Raw genomic sequence first — 16353 nt, 5'->3', positions numbered from 1 at the left:
TTAAAACACTTCATTTAATCCGTTAAGTGCTTATTGAAACCTCAAGGATATGATGATCCTTAAGCTTTAAATAAAGGTTTAACAAATCTAGTTTCCAATTACACATTCTAGGACTCACGCAGTTTGTTCGCAACTTATTAAATACTAATATTAATGTTGTTAAGTACATGAAACCACAATTAATCTCATTGCAAATACCTAAATCCAACTACGGAATCCTCAATTTCATTCCATGTTCCCAAATTACCCTTTAGGCCAAAACAATCACTAGAGCTAGAACGTTACTAGAATCCCTTCATGTTTATGTTCCCATTTCATTTCTATAGTTTCAATTCATTTTCATGAATGTCCTTCATTTATTAGATATCAATCATTATGTAGTTATTACATTTTCTAAAATGCCCTTATGGACAAATATTCCCAAAATTCAACCAAGCATCATTCAAGTCCTCATGTTTTTGCATTAAAATCATATTATTAGTATCAAATTATGTTTGTGAGTATCATATACTCATCAAATGCTCACATACCAAAGATTCCATAGGTTTCATCAGAATTTCTCCCAAAACCATCTAAAACCAATGTTTATGCTTGATTATACCATCATGGATGAATTTGAGCATTCCAATTGGATTTATTGTCATCAAACATTATCTAGTTCATTAAATCCATTCCAATGTAACATATAAACAAGAAATTCCCAATTTGGATTTCTAGGGTTAATGAGGCTTTCACCCAAATCCTTAAATCCATAAATGGGGTGATTAGATTGAGATTATGTTCATCAAAACAAATCAAGGTGGGTTAGAAAATGAAAACCTGATCCTTAAATGAGATGAAAATCATATATAACTTCCAATCCATAGATGAAACTCGAATTCTACACTTAGGGTGGAAGAAAATATACCTTGAACCACTTAATTTCTTCATAACTTGCACCAAATGAACCAAGAAAGCTTGAGATCAAATCCTAGGGTTTTTCTTATGTTTGAATCACCACTTCATAGTATCCTTTATTTTTTCTACTTTCTTCTTTGGCTGAAATGAAGAGAGTGCACATTTATTTTTAGATTTTTCAAATTTGGTCCATCTAGTTTGCTAATTTTGTCCGAAACTCACTAAACCTCAATATTTGTGGCTTTAACTCAAGTTTTGACATAAAAAGTCCTTCCTCATATATTTTATAACCTTGGTAGTCCCTTCCATTGATTCAACCCTTTTGGGCCACACACTTTGTCAATTTAGCACTTTTGGCCCATTAACTTTTAAGATAATATTGTTTTCACTTCTAGCTTTCCAAACTTCAGACCACTAATGATATGATTAACCACTGATGATTTATTTTTATAAATCATTTTTTATTTATTACTTTATTAATTTAAGAACATAGTCTTAAAGTCTAAAGTCTAGAAGCTGACTTTTGATCCATATGAGAAAGAGAAAGGGATTGGATTCCATCAAAAAACTTTAAAGTTGACAGGGATGGCAAAAGCCACATACCCAATGGGGAACCCGAAACTCGCACCCGTTTTGAGTGGGGAATCCCCAGGTTGACCGGGGATGGGGACGGGGGTGTGGAATACCCGAGTAAAAAAAGTAGGGATGGGGATACCCATAATCCCCGACCCTGGACCCGCCCCCGACATATATTAATATATAAAAATAATACAAAACATATATTTGTAGTATAGTTTATAATACATAAAATTTGATCTAAGTAACCTAACTCATTAGTAATTACTTGGTTGAAATTATACTTTGTGCCTTTTCTTTTATCTAATTTAAACTCGTGTATATATATATTTTTCTCTTTGGTTGATCTATTTTACTTTAAATATCAATCTGATAATTTTTTCTACTTGATTTTTCATGTATGTATTTAAATTTGGTAGAAAATTTATTTATATTTTTTATGCAATTTATGGGTACTTGTATATTTTATAAAATCTTTAAACTTATGCTGGTAAAATTGAAATATAGAGTTTTTTCTTACGTAAAATGTGACAACCCGGAATTTTCATTCGGTCAAACCCTAAAAGTCAATTACTTCATATTATAAGTCAAGTTCACTTTTACTTGTTTTTGGGAAAAATAAAGTTCGTTTGATTATTTTAATATTATTTTTAAACGAACGGGTGAAAGAAAGCGCCGTCTTGGGTTTTGAATTTTAAAAACCGCAAACACCTCGCGTCTTAGAAGTTCCCGGATAAACTATTTTGTTTGGGTCAAAAAATCATCCGAAAATCGTAAACTCATGCATAAGCATGAGTTTACTCCCCAAGACTAGTCATTCTTGTGTTTACTCCCCAAACACCAAAAGAGTAAACTCCAAAATATCCTCTCAAGTATCATCCAAGTTTTTATTCAAAATCTTCAATCTAGTAAGTGTTTCTAGCCCTTAAAAGTTAGTATATCACTTAATCTAGTGATTGTACATCCTTTAATCCATCCATTTTTGTGTTTTTATTAGTTTTCCAAAAACACCAAGAACACCAAGAACACACACTATTGTTCTTGGACTATAAGTTCATTTCAAGCTTCCACAATGTAAGTACTTCTATCCTAGAGTCATTTAAAGCTTTCTATACATGTTTATACCAAAGAAAAGTCCCAAGAACACCAAGATAAAGGTGTTCACGGTTTTGGGAGGTCCCAAAATCGTAAACACCAAGAATAGGGCCAAAATGGTGTGTTAAGGTGCCTAGATGCTTCACAGTGCCTTAGGGACTTGTATAGATTCATCCTTGAAGAGTTTATCACACAAAAAGCACCAAAACTTTCCATTTTTATGTGTTTACGGTTCGGGGATGTCCAAAAACCGTAAACACCCCAAAAAGTGTGTAAATGTCCCATGGTTGTTCCTTATGCCTAGAATCTAACCTAGACTAGTCCCATGATTGAGCTAAGGACTTGAAAACCCCCAAATACCAAACTTGTCAGTTTAAGGTAGTAAACTCATGAGTTTGAGGTAGTAAACTCATGGAGAAATGGTCCTTAGACCGTAAACTCCATTTAGGAGTGTTTTGATGCCACACAACACTTCCTAAGGCTAAATCATGAAGTAGGAATGCTTGGAATAGCTTAGAAGACTTCAAATCAACAAATGGTCAAAAGGTTAGGAGTTTATGACTGTAAACTCAAGAGTTTATGACTGTAAACTCAAGGGGTGTTGGTCTTTAAGGAGTAAACTCATTTCAGAAGTGTTCCTTGAACCCCGATCACACTAGCCTTTCCTTACAACACATAGATGCACTCCTTAGCACTTATAACACTTATACAAAGTGTTTGTCATGTCCTAGAGTGTCTTTACTTGTTTATTAGTTGTTTAAAGACTAATTGTTTATATACATATGTCGTCATATGTAATTAGGATCTTTGTGCGTGTCTACGTCTTCACTTGACACCAAGCACTTATCCGACACTTCCTTCCAATCCACTCGTAACAGGTGAGTTCATACCCCTTAATCAATGTTTTAAATGTTTTTAAATACTTTATGGGGGGGATACAAGTAGAATCATGCTGGTTATTATATCAATCATATGTGATTAATAAGCAACATTCAAATGATTGGCTACTCATTAGCCGTTTTACCAAACAGTTTTCCTTCAAATGTTTTTCATAAACACTTTATATGTTTAAAACTCCTTATTAAACTGTACATTTTACTCTGTATGTTTCATTTAAACTCATTTACAAATGTGTTTCAAACAAATGCTTCTTTATACTTAAACTGTTTTATCAAACCCATGCCTTTAAACCGTTTTATAGATTGACATCAGGTCGATCTTTTCTTAGATAATAATTATGTTCAAAGGTTTTACAAAACTTATTTTATGCATCTATATTATCAATTGCTTGCCTATATATGTATAGATATATAAGAAATGTTTAAAAGACTAAGGAAGGCTATCCACCCTATTTCCTTTTCGCGCTTGAGATGTGGTCTGGTGGGACATCGGATATCCGTCCGAAGGTTGTTTAAATATTAGTTATATATCATATGTACATATATAGTCATAAAGGTCCTTCCAGTCCATCTAATGCCCTTGGGTAGCAAGGGTATACATCCATGTTCATACGTACTAGTTAAATTACTAGTAAGCTACCATATGGGTAGTTTAGGAAGATACTAGAACTATTAATAGAAAACAATATCATACAATGAGTCAGTTCATTCATGAGTCAATACTTGCTAGATAGAGAGAGAACACACATCACAGCTAGTACACACAGTACATTACTATACTATTACATAGATACATTTACATGTTTACATTTACATAGATACATTTACATAGATACATCTACAAGAGAACATTTACAACTATACTAGAAAGAGAACATATACAACGATACTAGAATGATTAACAATACATTACATATACATGAATATGTTAACATAATTGTGATCCACTGTATCGGAGCATGCCTTCAATGTCATGGCCCGAGTTGTAGCCAGAGTCTCTTGGAGAGAGAGTGTGAGTTTGCGTATAGATCTATACTGGATTGACTATCCTACACCTTGCTGCTAGCTACAGCCGGACCTGCAGGTTTGCGGGTGCCCTTTTTACGACCTACATTTATCGTGTTACTTAGTCGATAGTATGGTACAATTAATCACATGATACCTTAATATAAATCCGGTTTAAGGTAGTTAGTACAACAGTAGTTCCTATAATACAACACTACAACACTACATTAATTTACCCTTTACATATATTTAGTGATCATTTCACTTAAACATTAATGTACAAACTGTATTTTATTAATGATAGTTACACTTGGTAAAATTACACACTTTTACAAGAAACGAACATTTAGAACAGTTAAGTCTTGGTAGAAGACTGCATTTAGAATAGTTAAGTCTTGGTAGAAGAACAATTAGAACAGTTAGGTCTTGGTAGAAGACTCCCTTTTAGTATAGTAGGAATCATAGGGATTTCTAGGGTTTTTCAAACGTTTACAGTTGTTTTACAAACCTTCTCATACTTACACGAACTCGCTTTCAAAACATTTTCCAGTCTTTCATTACATGTCATGTAACATCGTAAATTTCAAAACAATTTTTCGCATTTTATATAAAACACAATTCATTCATTATTCATAAAAACATCATTGTTTGAAACGCAAATTCATAGCATATAAAAATCCCAAGATCTCATGAGATAAAAATCCCGTGTGTGTATTGATCAGGCCGGCGCCTTCCTGCGATCCTCACTAGTACCTGAAACAAATAACACCAAACACTGTAAGCACAAAGCTTAGTGAGTTCCCCAAAGTACCACACATAACACATATTAGCCACTTGAGGCTATAACTCTGTGGGTCCGTGGACCCTACTCTGTGAACCCTCTGGTACTAACTCTGTGAACCTTCCGGTTCTAACTCTATAAACATGCACAACATAAATCACATAGAAATAATGCAGTACAACACATAACATATAGCATACAAATAATCTATCACATAACTCTGGTTACCTACTCAAGGTAAAGTATAGTGAGAAGACTCACATCGCGTATCTCGGTAACTCGTAAATCCCTGAAATCACTAGTGCTCGATCTCCCGAGCTATAGGCCTCCTATAACACAAATACATCTCTAATTAACACTTTCCCAACTAGGGTTGACTAACCCTATCAAGTCAACACCGGTCAACTATGGTCAATGGTCAACGGTCAACCCAACTCGCCGAGTCTCTACGGGGACCCGATTCCTCTGAGTCCCTTCTGACTCACCGATTCACTCACCCAACTCGGTTACTCAACCCCTGGTTTGCAATCACTGAACAACCTGCACCAACTCGTCGAGTCTGCCAATAGACTCGGTGAGTGCATTCCATGCACAACCCCAAACGACCTTCTAAGGTCAGATCTGTTCTACTAACTCATAGATCCAGTCCTTCCAAGCTTATTTATCATGTAAAGTTCATGTCTTGGTGCTCATATCACACCTAATGACTCATAAATGGTGTTTTAACCTCAAGCACAAAGATCCCAAACCAAAACCTCCATGAATTCATAAAAAGCTTGGACAAAGGGACACTCTGGACCTCCAAGGGCCCAAATCCAGAACCTAACTCGCTTAAGGGACCAAGAGAGCACTAGATCTAGCCATAAAAGGGCTCAATAAGCCCTAAATCAACATGAACATCACCTCAACAGAAAAGGGTTCGAAAATAGTACCTCAAACGTGATGTTCTGGACCTCAAATCTTCAGGAAGTTAATCCTCTTGCTTCCTCTTGGATATAGCTTCCTTTCCCTTGCTAGACAACACTTCCAAGGTCAACAATGGCTCCTTCTCTCACTCCAAACGCTCAAGCTCACTAGGGTTTCGCTCTGGGGACTGGTGAGCACAAATGACGGCCATAAGGCCCTTTAAATAGGATCCAAACCCGAGCAATTAGGGTTTCATTAAACAGCGCAGACTCGCCGAGTCCACCAATGCGACTCGTCGAGTCCGGTCATTAATCCGGATGAGAAATCGCGTCTCTACTTGGCGAGTCTACGCACCAACTCGCCGAGTCTTCCACAAAACTCAAAATAAAATAAAGAATAAATAAAATACCTAAAATTCCGGATGTTACAATTCTCCCCCACTTGAATCTGACTTCGCCCTCGAAGTCTCATTCCTGAAATAGCTCTGGATGCTGCTCCCGCATCTCACGCTCTGGCTCCCAGGTCAACTTGGATCCCTTCCGATGTTGCCACTGAACCTATACCAGAGGCACCTCCTTGTTCCTCAGAACCTTGATCTTCCAATCCATAATCGCAACTGGCCTCTCTACGTAGTTTAGGCTTGCATCCACCTGAATGTCCTCTAATGGCACTACCGCCAACTTGTCGGCTATACACTTCCTCAACTGAGATACGTGGAAGGTATTATGAATCCGCTCCAATTCCGCAAGTAGCTCCAAGCGATACGCTACCCTGCCCACCTTCGCGATCACTCTGAACGGCCCAATATACCGGGTCCCTAGCTTGCCCCTCTTCTTGAATCGAATCACTTCTTTCCAAGGAGATACCTTCAGGAGAACATAATCACCGACCTGGAATTCGAGCTCGGATCGTCGTTTATCCGCATAACTCTTCTGGCGGCTTTGAGCGGTCAACAATCTCTACCTGACCCGCTGTATCTGCTCTGACGCCTGAAGCACAATCTCTATGCTACCCATTACTCGTTGCCCCACCTCTCCCCAACAAATAGGAGTCCGACACCTCCTCGCATACAACAGCTCAAAGGGCGGCATACCAATGCTCGAATGATGGCTGTTGTTGTAGGAAAACTCTGCCAAGGGCAAATATGTGTCCCAACTCCCCCCGAAGTCAACACACATGCCCGGAGCATGACCTCGAGCGTCTGAGTCGTCCTCTCACTCTGTCTGTCAGTCTGGGGGTGATATACGGTACTAAAATGCAGCCTAGTACCCAACTCCTCGTGAAACTTCTTCCACAATCTGTAAGTGAAACGCACATCTCGGTCTGAGACAATCGAGATCGGCACTCCATGCTGTGATACCACTTCCCTCACATACATCTCTTCTAACTTCTCTACGAAAGAACTCTCACTGATAGCAAGGAAGTGGCCGCTCTTTGTCAACATGTCCACAATCACCCAAATTGCATCGACTCCCCTAGCAGTCCTTGGCAATTTGGTGATAAAATCCATGGTAATCTGTTCCCACTTCCATTCGGGAACCTCCAACAGCTGCAACTTACCATGCGGTCTTTGGTGCTCGACCTTAACCCTACGACAGGTTAAGCACCTCTCAACAAACCACGCAACATCCCTCTTCATACAGGGCCACCAATACTCTCTCCTTAGGTCTAAATACATGTTAGTGACCCCAGGATGGATCGAGAATTTCGACCGATGAGCCTCTTCCATCAAAATGGTACGCGTCCCTCCCACAAACGGTACCCAAATACGACCCTGAAATGTCATAAGCCCCCGGCTGTCGGTAACGAACTCCGATACCATCCCGACAACTCGCTCTCTCTTCTGGTTCTCCGATCTCAATGCCTCAGTCTGTGCTCCACGAATGGTGTCCAACACCGGAGCCATCACGGTCAATTGCAAACATACATCTCGCAATGGGGGGCTCTCCGCCCTGCGACTCAGTGCATCGGCTACGACATTAGCCTTGCCCGGATGGTACAGGATCTCACAATCATAATCCTTGACCACATCTAACCACCTCCTCTGCCGCATATTCAGGTTAGGCTGATCCATCAAATACTTCAGGCTCTTATGGTCCGTGTATATCGTACACCGTACCCCATACAGATAGTGACGCCAAATTTTGAGGGCGAACACCACTGCCCCCAACTCTAGATCATGGGTGGGATACCTCGTCTCATGAGGCTTCAGCTGCCTCGATGTGTATGCTATCACATGCCCTCTCTGTATCAGCACCGCTCCCAACCCCAATATCGACGCATCACAGTATACCACAAAGTCCTCCATTCCCTCTGGGAGGGCTAACACCAGGGCTTCACATAACCTTTGACGAAGCGTCTCAAAGGAGGCCTGCTGCTCGGGGCCCCACGAAAAAGCGACACCCTTCCGGGTCAACCTGGTGAGTGGCACTGCGATCTTAGAGAAATCCCTGATAAATCTCCGATAATAACCTGCCAACCCTAAGAAACTCCTGATCTCGGAGGGTGACCTCGGCACCTCCTTGCTCATCACCTCCTCAACTTTGGCCGGGTCGACCAATATCCCTTTCTGGTTAACGAGATGCCCTAGGAACTGGACCTCTCGCAACCAGAAATCACACTTGGAGAATTTGGCATAAAGCCTCTCCGATCTCAGAACTCTGAGGATCTCCCTCAAATTCTCCTCATGCTGCTCTCTAGATCTTGAATATACCAAAATGTCATCGATGAATACAATCACCAACCGATCCAACATCGGCCTGCACACTCGGTTCATGAGATCCATGAACACTGTCGGGGCATTGGTGAGCCCAAAAGGCATCACCGCAAACTCGTAATGCCCATAACGCGTGCTGAACGTTGTCTTCTGGATGTCCTCATCTCGCACCCTCACCTGATGATATCCAGACCTCAAATTGATCTTGGAGAACCAAGATGCTCCCTGTAACTGATCGAACAAATCGTTGATCCTCGGCAACGGGTAACAGTTCTTGACCGTCAGCTTGTTCAACTCCCGGTAATCAATGCAAATCCGGTGTGAACCATCCTTCTTCTTGACAAAAAGGATAGGCGCTCCCCACGGCGAGCTGCTCGGCCGAATAAACCCCTTCCCCAACAGCTCATAAAGCTGCAAGGATAACTCTTGCATCTCTGGAGCTGCAAGGCGATAGGGCACCTTGGTGATAGGCGCGGCCCCTGGAACCAAATCGATACTGAACTCCACTTGCCTCACGGGAGGCACACCCGGAAACTCCTCTGGAAATACATCTGGGAACTCACGCACTATCGGAACCTCCTCAACTGACCTCGGCCTCTCTGAATCAACCCGCGTATCCATCACATACGCCACAAAGCCCTTACAGCCATGCTGTAGACACTGCCTCACTCTAGCGGCCGAACAAAATGCTGACCCAGAACGTGTACCCTCGCCGTACACCGTAAGAACTCCCCCACTAGGGTCTCGTATGGTCACCAGCTGCTGCTCGCAGTTGATAACCGCACCGAATCTGCTCAACCAGTCCATGCCCACAATGACACAGACATCACCCATCGCAATAGGAACCAAATCAATTGGGAACTCAACACCGAAAATCTTGAATACGCACCCACGGATCACCTCCGTGGCATATATCACCCTCTTGTCAGCTATGGAAACTCTCAGAGGCCGACTTAACGCCTCACGACTAACACTGATATGCTGACTAAAAACCAAAGATACAAAAGACCGACTCGCACCGAGTCAAATAACACCACGGCAGGTACAGAATTCACAAGAAAAGTACCTACGCGTAACATAATATAAGCATAATATCTCAACATTAAAATAAATACACGAAAGAATACATACCAGCCACGACATCGGGTGCTGCGCGGACCTCCTCCGCGGTCAACTGAAAAGCTCTCCCTCGTGCCCTCGGCGCCTCGGCCTTCACTGGCCGAATCTCGGTAGCTCTGATGACAGCAGGGGCAGATCCCTGAGGTGCTCCCTGAGCTGATCCCCACAACTACGGACACTCTGCCTTCCGGTGTCCGATCTGGTTGCAGTGAAAACATACTGCAAACCCCTTAGGGTAGTCCTTGGCCATATGCCCCTCCTTGCCACACTTGTAGCAAGATCCAGCCCTACAAACTCCATCATGACCCGTGCCATACTTTCCACAAGTGCGGCCCTTCTGGCTCCCTGCTTTGGGATCAACAGGCTTGACCCGCTTAGCTGCCGGCTGGGACTTTGCCGGTCCCTCCCCTGAGACTCCGTCTCCTCCCTAGCCTGAGTCTCCAACTCTATCTCCCTCTTCCGGGCATTTGCCTGAAGCTCGGCAAATGTCCGGTACGTCGAGTTCGCCACAAAATCATGTATGTCCCTCCTCAGAATACTCAAATATCGGCTCATACGTGCCTGCTCAGTAGACACGTGCTCAGGGCAGAACATCGCCCTCTCATGGAACATCCTGGTAATCACCGTAACAGACTCAGTACCCTGCTTGAGGGTCAGAAACTCCTGGGCCAAACGCTCCCTCTCCACCTGCGGAACGTACTCATCACGGAACATGGCAGTGAACCTCTCCCAGGTCACTGCCGCAAGCTCAGCAGGCGTATAGTGCGCCGTCACAAACTTCCACCAGTCCTTCGCTCCCAAGCGAAGCTGGTTCAGCGTGAACCAGACTCTCAAATGCTCAGGAGATGAGCAAGTAAAGAAACACCCCTCTATGTCTGAAATCCATCGCATAGCCGCAAACGGGTCCTGGGTCCCATCAAACTCCGTCGGTTTTGTGTTGCTGAACTATCGGAACAACAACGCATCACCACTCTGCGGCCACAGCAATAGCTGCGGTGGCCGCTGCAACAACAGCCTCAGAAAGAGCAGCATAACGCTCGTCAAAAGTCTCAATCAACGTGGTCTTAATAGACCCGAACATCTCTGGTATCTCTGCCCTGATGGCCGCAGCCACCTCCTCATGGATGATCCGGCGGATCTCCTCATCACTAGCCCCACTGCTCTCTGGCATAAGACGTGTCCTCTCCATGATCCACCTCTGAAATACAACATACAATAAATTAGAACCCATTCGAGCATACTCACACTCGACAACTCATCCCTCCTTGATCCCTAGCATCCCGAAGATTCTTACTTGGACTGTGCACCGCCCCGGTGTTTTCAGTAGTACGGGCCCAATACTACTGTCCGCACCGTATCAGTATACACCCCAAGTCCTCTCCTTCGGATCCCAAGTCCCAAGTACTCTATTATGCATAATCCACTCTATAACAGATCTCTCATAAGCTCCTCGTTGCTACCTACTCACTCTCAAGCATCTCATAGCAGCTCACCTCTCCCTAGGTTAAGGCATCACAAATCAGGCCACTCTAGTCCTAATAGGAGTACCTAGCCCACCCTAGCATGAGAATACATCATATCAATATCATAACATACAATATAAGGGTATCTTGGGGAATCACCGTTCGGGCGCTGACTGATCGTACACACGACTCTGCTCTGCGTTTTCCAAAAATCTTTTACTCTTTTTGAAAATATTTCTCAAAACCTCAGTTTGAGTTCAAATACGCCCGAAGGTGTACTCGAATCCCTCAAACCAAGCCTCTGATACCAACTTGTAACACCGTAAATTTCAAAACATTTTTTCGCATATTATACAAAACACAATTCATTCATTTTTCATAAAAACATCATTGTTTGAAACTCAAATTCATAGCATATAAAAATCCCAATATCTCATGACATAAAAATCACGTGTGTGTACTGATCAGGCCGGCGCCTTCCCGCGATCCTCACTAGTACCTGAAACAAATAACACCAAACACTGTAAGCACAAAGCTTAGTGAGTTCCCCAAAGTACCACAGATAACACATATTAGCCACTCGAGGCTATAACTCTGTGGGTCCGTGGACCCTACTCTGTGAACCCTCTGGTACTAACTCTGTGAACCTTCCGGTTCTAACTCTATAAACATGCACAACATAAATCACATAGAAATAATGCAGTACAACACATAACATATAGCATACAAATACTCTATCACATAACTCTCGTTACCTACTCAAGGTAAAGTATAGTGAGAAGACTCACCTCGCGTATCTCGGTAACTCGTAAATCCCTGAAATCACTAGTGCTCGATCTCCCGAGCTATAGGCCTCCTATAACACAAATACATCTCTAATTAACACTTTCCCAACTAGGGTTGACTAACCCTATCAAGTCAACACCGGTCAACTATGGTCAATGGTCAACGGTCAACCCAACTCGCCGAGTCTCTACGGGGACCCGATTCCTCTGAGTCCCTTCTGACTCATCGAGTCACTCACCCAACTCGGTTACTCAACCCCTGGTTTGCAATCACTGAACAACCTGCACCAACTCGTCGAGTCTGCCAATAGACTCGGCGAGTGCATTCCATGCACAACCCCAAACGACCTTCTGAGGTCAGATCTGTTCTACTAACTCATAGATCCAGTCCTTCCAAGCTTATTTATCACGTAAAGTTCATGTCTTGGTGCTCATATCACACCTAATGACTCATAGATGGTGTTTTAACCTCAAGCACAAAGATCCCAAACCAAAACCTCCATAGATTCATAAAAAGCTTGGACAAAGGGACACTCTGGACCTCCAAGGGCCCAGATCCAGAACCTAACTCACTTAAGGGACCATGGGAGCACTAGATCTAGCCATAAAAGGGCTCAATAAGCCCTAAATCAACATGAACATCACCTCAACATAAAAGGGTTCGAAAATAGTACCTCAAACGTGATGTTCTGGACCTCAAATCTTCAGGAAGTTAATCCTCTTGCTTCCTCTTGGATATAGCTTCCTTTCCCTTGCTAGACAACACTTCCAAGGTCAACAATGACTCCTTCTCTCACTCCAAACGCTCAAGCTCACTAGGGTTTCGCTCTAGGGACTGGTGAGCACAAATGACGGCCATAAGGCCCTTTAAATAGGCCCCAAACCCAAGAAATTAGGGTTTCATTAAACAGCGCGGACTCGCCGAGTCCACCAATGCGACTCGTCGAGTCCGGTCATTAATCCGGATGAGAAATCGCGTCTCTACTCGGTGAGTCTACGCACCAACTCGCCAAGTCTTCCACAAAACTCAAAAAAAAAAAGAATAAATAAAATACCTGAAATTCTAGATGTTACATGTCAAACAAATACTTACATACAAATTAAGACACATTAATACTTATGATCTCACCAGCTTTAAAGCTGATACTCTCTTTCAAAATAACTTGTATCCTCAGGTCAACAGTAGACAGGTACTGATGCAAGGTTTAGAGAAGATGGAGCTCATTCAAGACTCATCTTTCATTTTGTTTATACTTTAGTGTCTATTATAATTTGACAGAACACTTGTACTAAAATTATATTATTAATGCAATGGATGATGTTGTTGCTTGTTTACTACTTTTCATTGTTGTGATACTGTACATGACGTCCTCCGCCCCAGAACGTTTCCGCCGTTCTTGGTTTTGCGGTGTGACAGATTGGTATCAGAGAATTGTTTATAGTGAATTAAGTATATCAACCCATAAAAGATATACTAACTATAAATACAATGGGATTAAAAATACTCTGACCAAGAGTTTTTAAATTAAATAGTAAAATATTTAATTTAGTATACGTGCCTGCATTCATACTAAAATCAGTGTCACTAGGACAGTACAAAAGAATTACGATTGTTGTCCAACACAGGTGGACTTAGAGACATATAGTCAAAACTAGGAAGATATAGCCTAATCAACTATATTATCCGAGGGTTGACTAACATGTGCCTAAGTGTAGTTGTGTGGTTGCAACAAGTCTAAAATCTTACCAACCCTACTACAATGAGAACAGTAGAACATAACATTAAACTTAAAATATATCAGGGGTATTTGGTGTTACTATAAGTACTTCATATTTGAGAACTAAACGGGATCTTCATTAATAAGTTGATAGTTGCTAAGTGGATACACTAAGGCTATATGTAATTAGGATGTTATAGACTTAAAATCTGTGAAAATTTTTCTTTACCCTTATTCTGTGTGAATTTGGAGTTAAGTTCACTTATTCGAAGGCCTATCCTGTTTCGATTATATATAACTGGTATGCACTTCACAAATAGCGATGTAACTAATGAAGATTTTCTAAATAATTATCTAGACAGTTCGTCTAATAATTATTTCTTACCCCAATTCTCGCGTAGATAACATAGTTGGACTCCATCCCCACGGCAACCAGTATCTTCCGAACGAAGTCATTGCTGGTTGGTTTGGAGAAGAACCAGAGAATGATCATCCTATCCTTTTTTATGATCACCATGATGAAGACCTTCCGGACAATGCTAACTCCGAACCCGAGGTTGAGAACCTACCCCAGGCAGCTCCCGTTCCAATTCCTAACCCTCGTCCGGCTTTTCATGGCCCGACGCCTGAGTGGGTGGAATGCTTGGAAACATGGAGCCAAGGAAAAGATCAGCCCATGCCATTTAATGGTGATCGAAGCTTTTATGACCTAAGCAATGGGGGCTCAGCTGACAGAATCTTGCCAATCTTGGTCCGCAGAGTGGCCCGAAAGATTCAAGGCAGGACAGCCCTACATCAGATCACCGAAGTTGTCGCCGATGTGAGAATGCATACCCTCCGCACCATTCGTCTAGAAGATGCTCGTGAGAGATCTGAGAGAAACCATGAAACCCTACTGCAAGCACTGGCTGAATCACGAGCCGAAGTCATAGAACTCCGCGTACGCTAGAGGGTGTACGAAAGACACCTACTTGATGTAGAACGTCAACTGGCTGAACTGAGAGTTCATCAGAGGGTTAACCGTCGCCAGTAGTAGATGTTTTACTTTATTTTCCTTGATGAAAAGGAATCGTTTTTCTGTCTATGCCCGATGTGGCATTTTCTATGAAATTATCTTGTACCGTAAGTACTTTTGGTTAGGTCTTTATGCTGTCAAGGACTATGTTCTCTGGATATGATGTAAGACCTTTTACAAGGTCATTCCCCCGAACTTTTACGTCATGAATATCAAAGATATTGACAGTCGGCTAACTTCTGTGTCATTCTCTATTCAAGTACTCTTATCATACTTTCATTGGAGTCTCTCTGAATCATGCTTTAGTCAAGTCATTGGACTATAGCAATTTAGCTCCGGAGACATTTCCAAGTCTCTTTCAGTGGTTGGATCATGTTATTCACCAACCATCAATACCTCGGCTTGAACGACGAACATCTTGAGACCATTCTACGAACTTACTTCCACTCATTGCTAGGACTGCATCATGGGGATGTAGGTTAACCCTTCACAAACTCACCTTCACTCAGTGCTAAGACTGCATCATGGGGATGTAGGTCAAACCTTTGCGAACATACTTCCAATCCGTACTAGGACTACATCATAGGGATGTAGGTCAACCTTTTGAGAACATACTCTTACTCTTTGATTGAGCAATCGAAGTACATCTAGGGTCAACCAGAATCGCTCACAAAATCCCTATCTTTCGTGTTACAGAATCATGTCGTCATCAGGAAGCAATCAGTCAAACCACGAAACCTCCGTTTTCCCTATGGACGCTGCTACTTTCCAAACCGCAGTTACAGTTGTTGTAATGGCTGCCGTGACAGCTGTCCTTGCACACCGTAGCACTATCAACACAATCAATGCTGATGAGGGGGTTGAAGTTTCCAATCGTGGTAGCCATCCAGGAAGTTGTCAAACGGTAATAGTAACAGGCTCGCTAAGCCGAAAAGAAGAGAACAAGAAACGAAACCGTCAAGCCCAGAAAGAACGCAAGAAATCCCAAAGACTGGCCATGCAACAGCAGCAAGTGGAAACCCTTGCCATCCCCGTACCGAGCAGTCCATACGAGGGAAAACTCCCGAATTGTGATAAGTGTAGTTTCCATCATCATGGGGCTTGCCATGAGATGCAATGTTGCAATTGCCTAAAAATAGGGCACAATGCTCGTAGCTGTGGAGCACCAGCACGACCCATCACTCAAGTCCCTATCATCGGGACCAACCCTACCCACAAAAGTAGTGATAAAGCCGAACGCTTTACGAAGCAATTTCCAAGGTGGAGTAATGAAGAAGGCACTCGTGTCCACGTAACACTAGCTAAACACCGCACTCCTGCCACCAAATCTAGTACTAGTCAGTCATGTCACCAATGCGGTGAGATAGGGCACTTCAAG

The sequence above is a fragment of the Lactuca sativa genome, chromosome 2, assembly GCF_002870075.4.
Source record: "Lactuca sativa cultivar Salinas chromosome 2, Lsat_Salinas_v11, whole genome shotgun sequence".
Lineage (NCBI taxonomy): Eukaryota > Viridiplantae > Streptophyta > Magnoliopsida > Asterales > Asteraceae > Lactuca > Lactuca sativa.
This window is presented reverse-complemented; position numbering follows the sequence as displayed.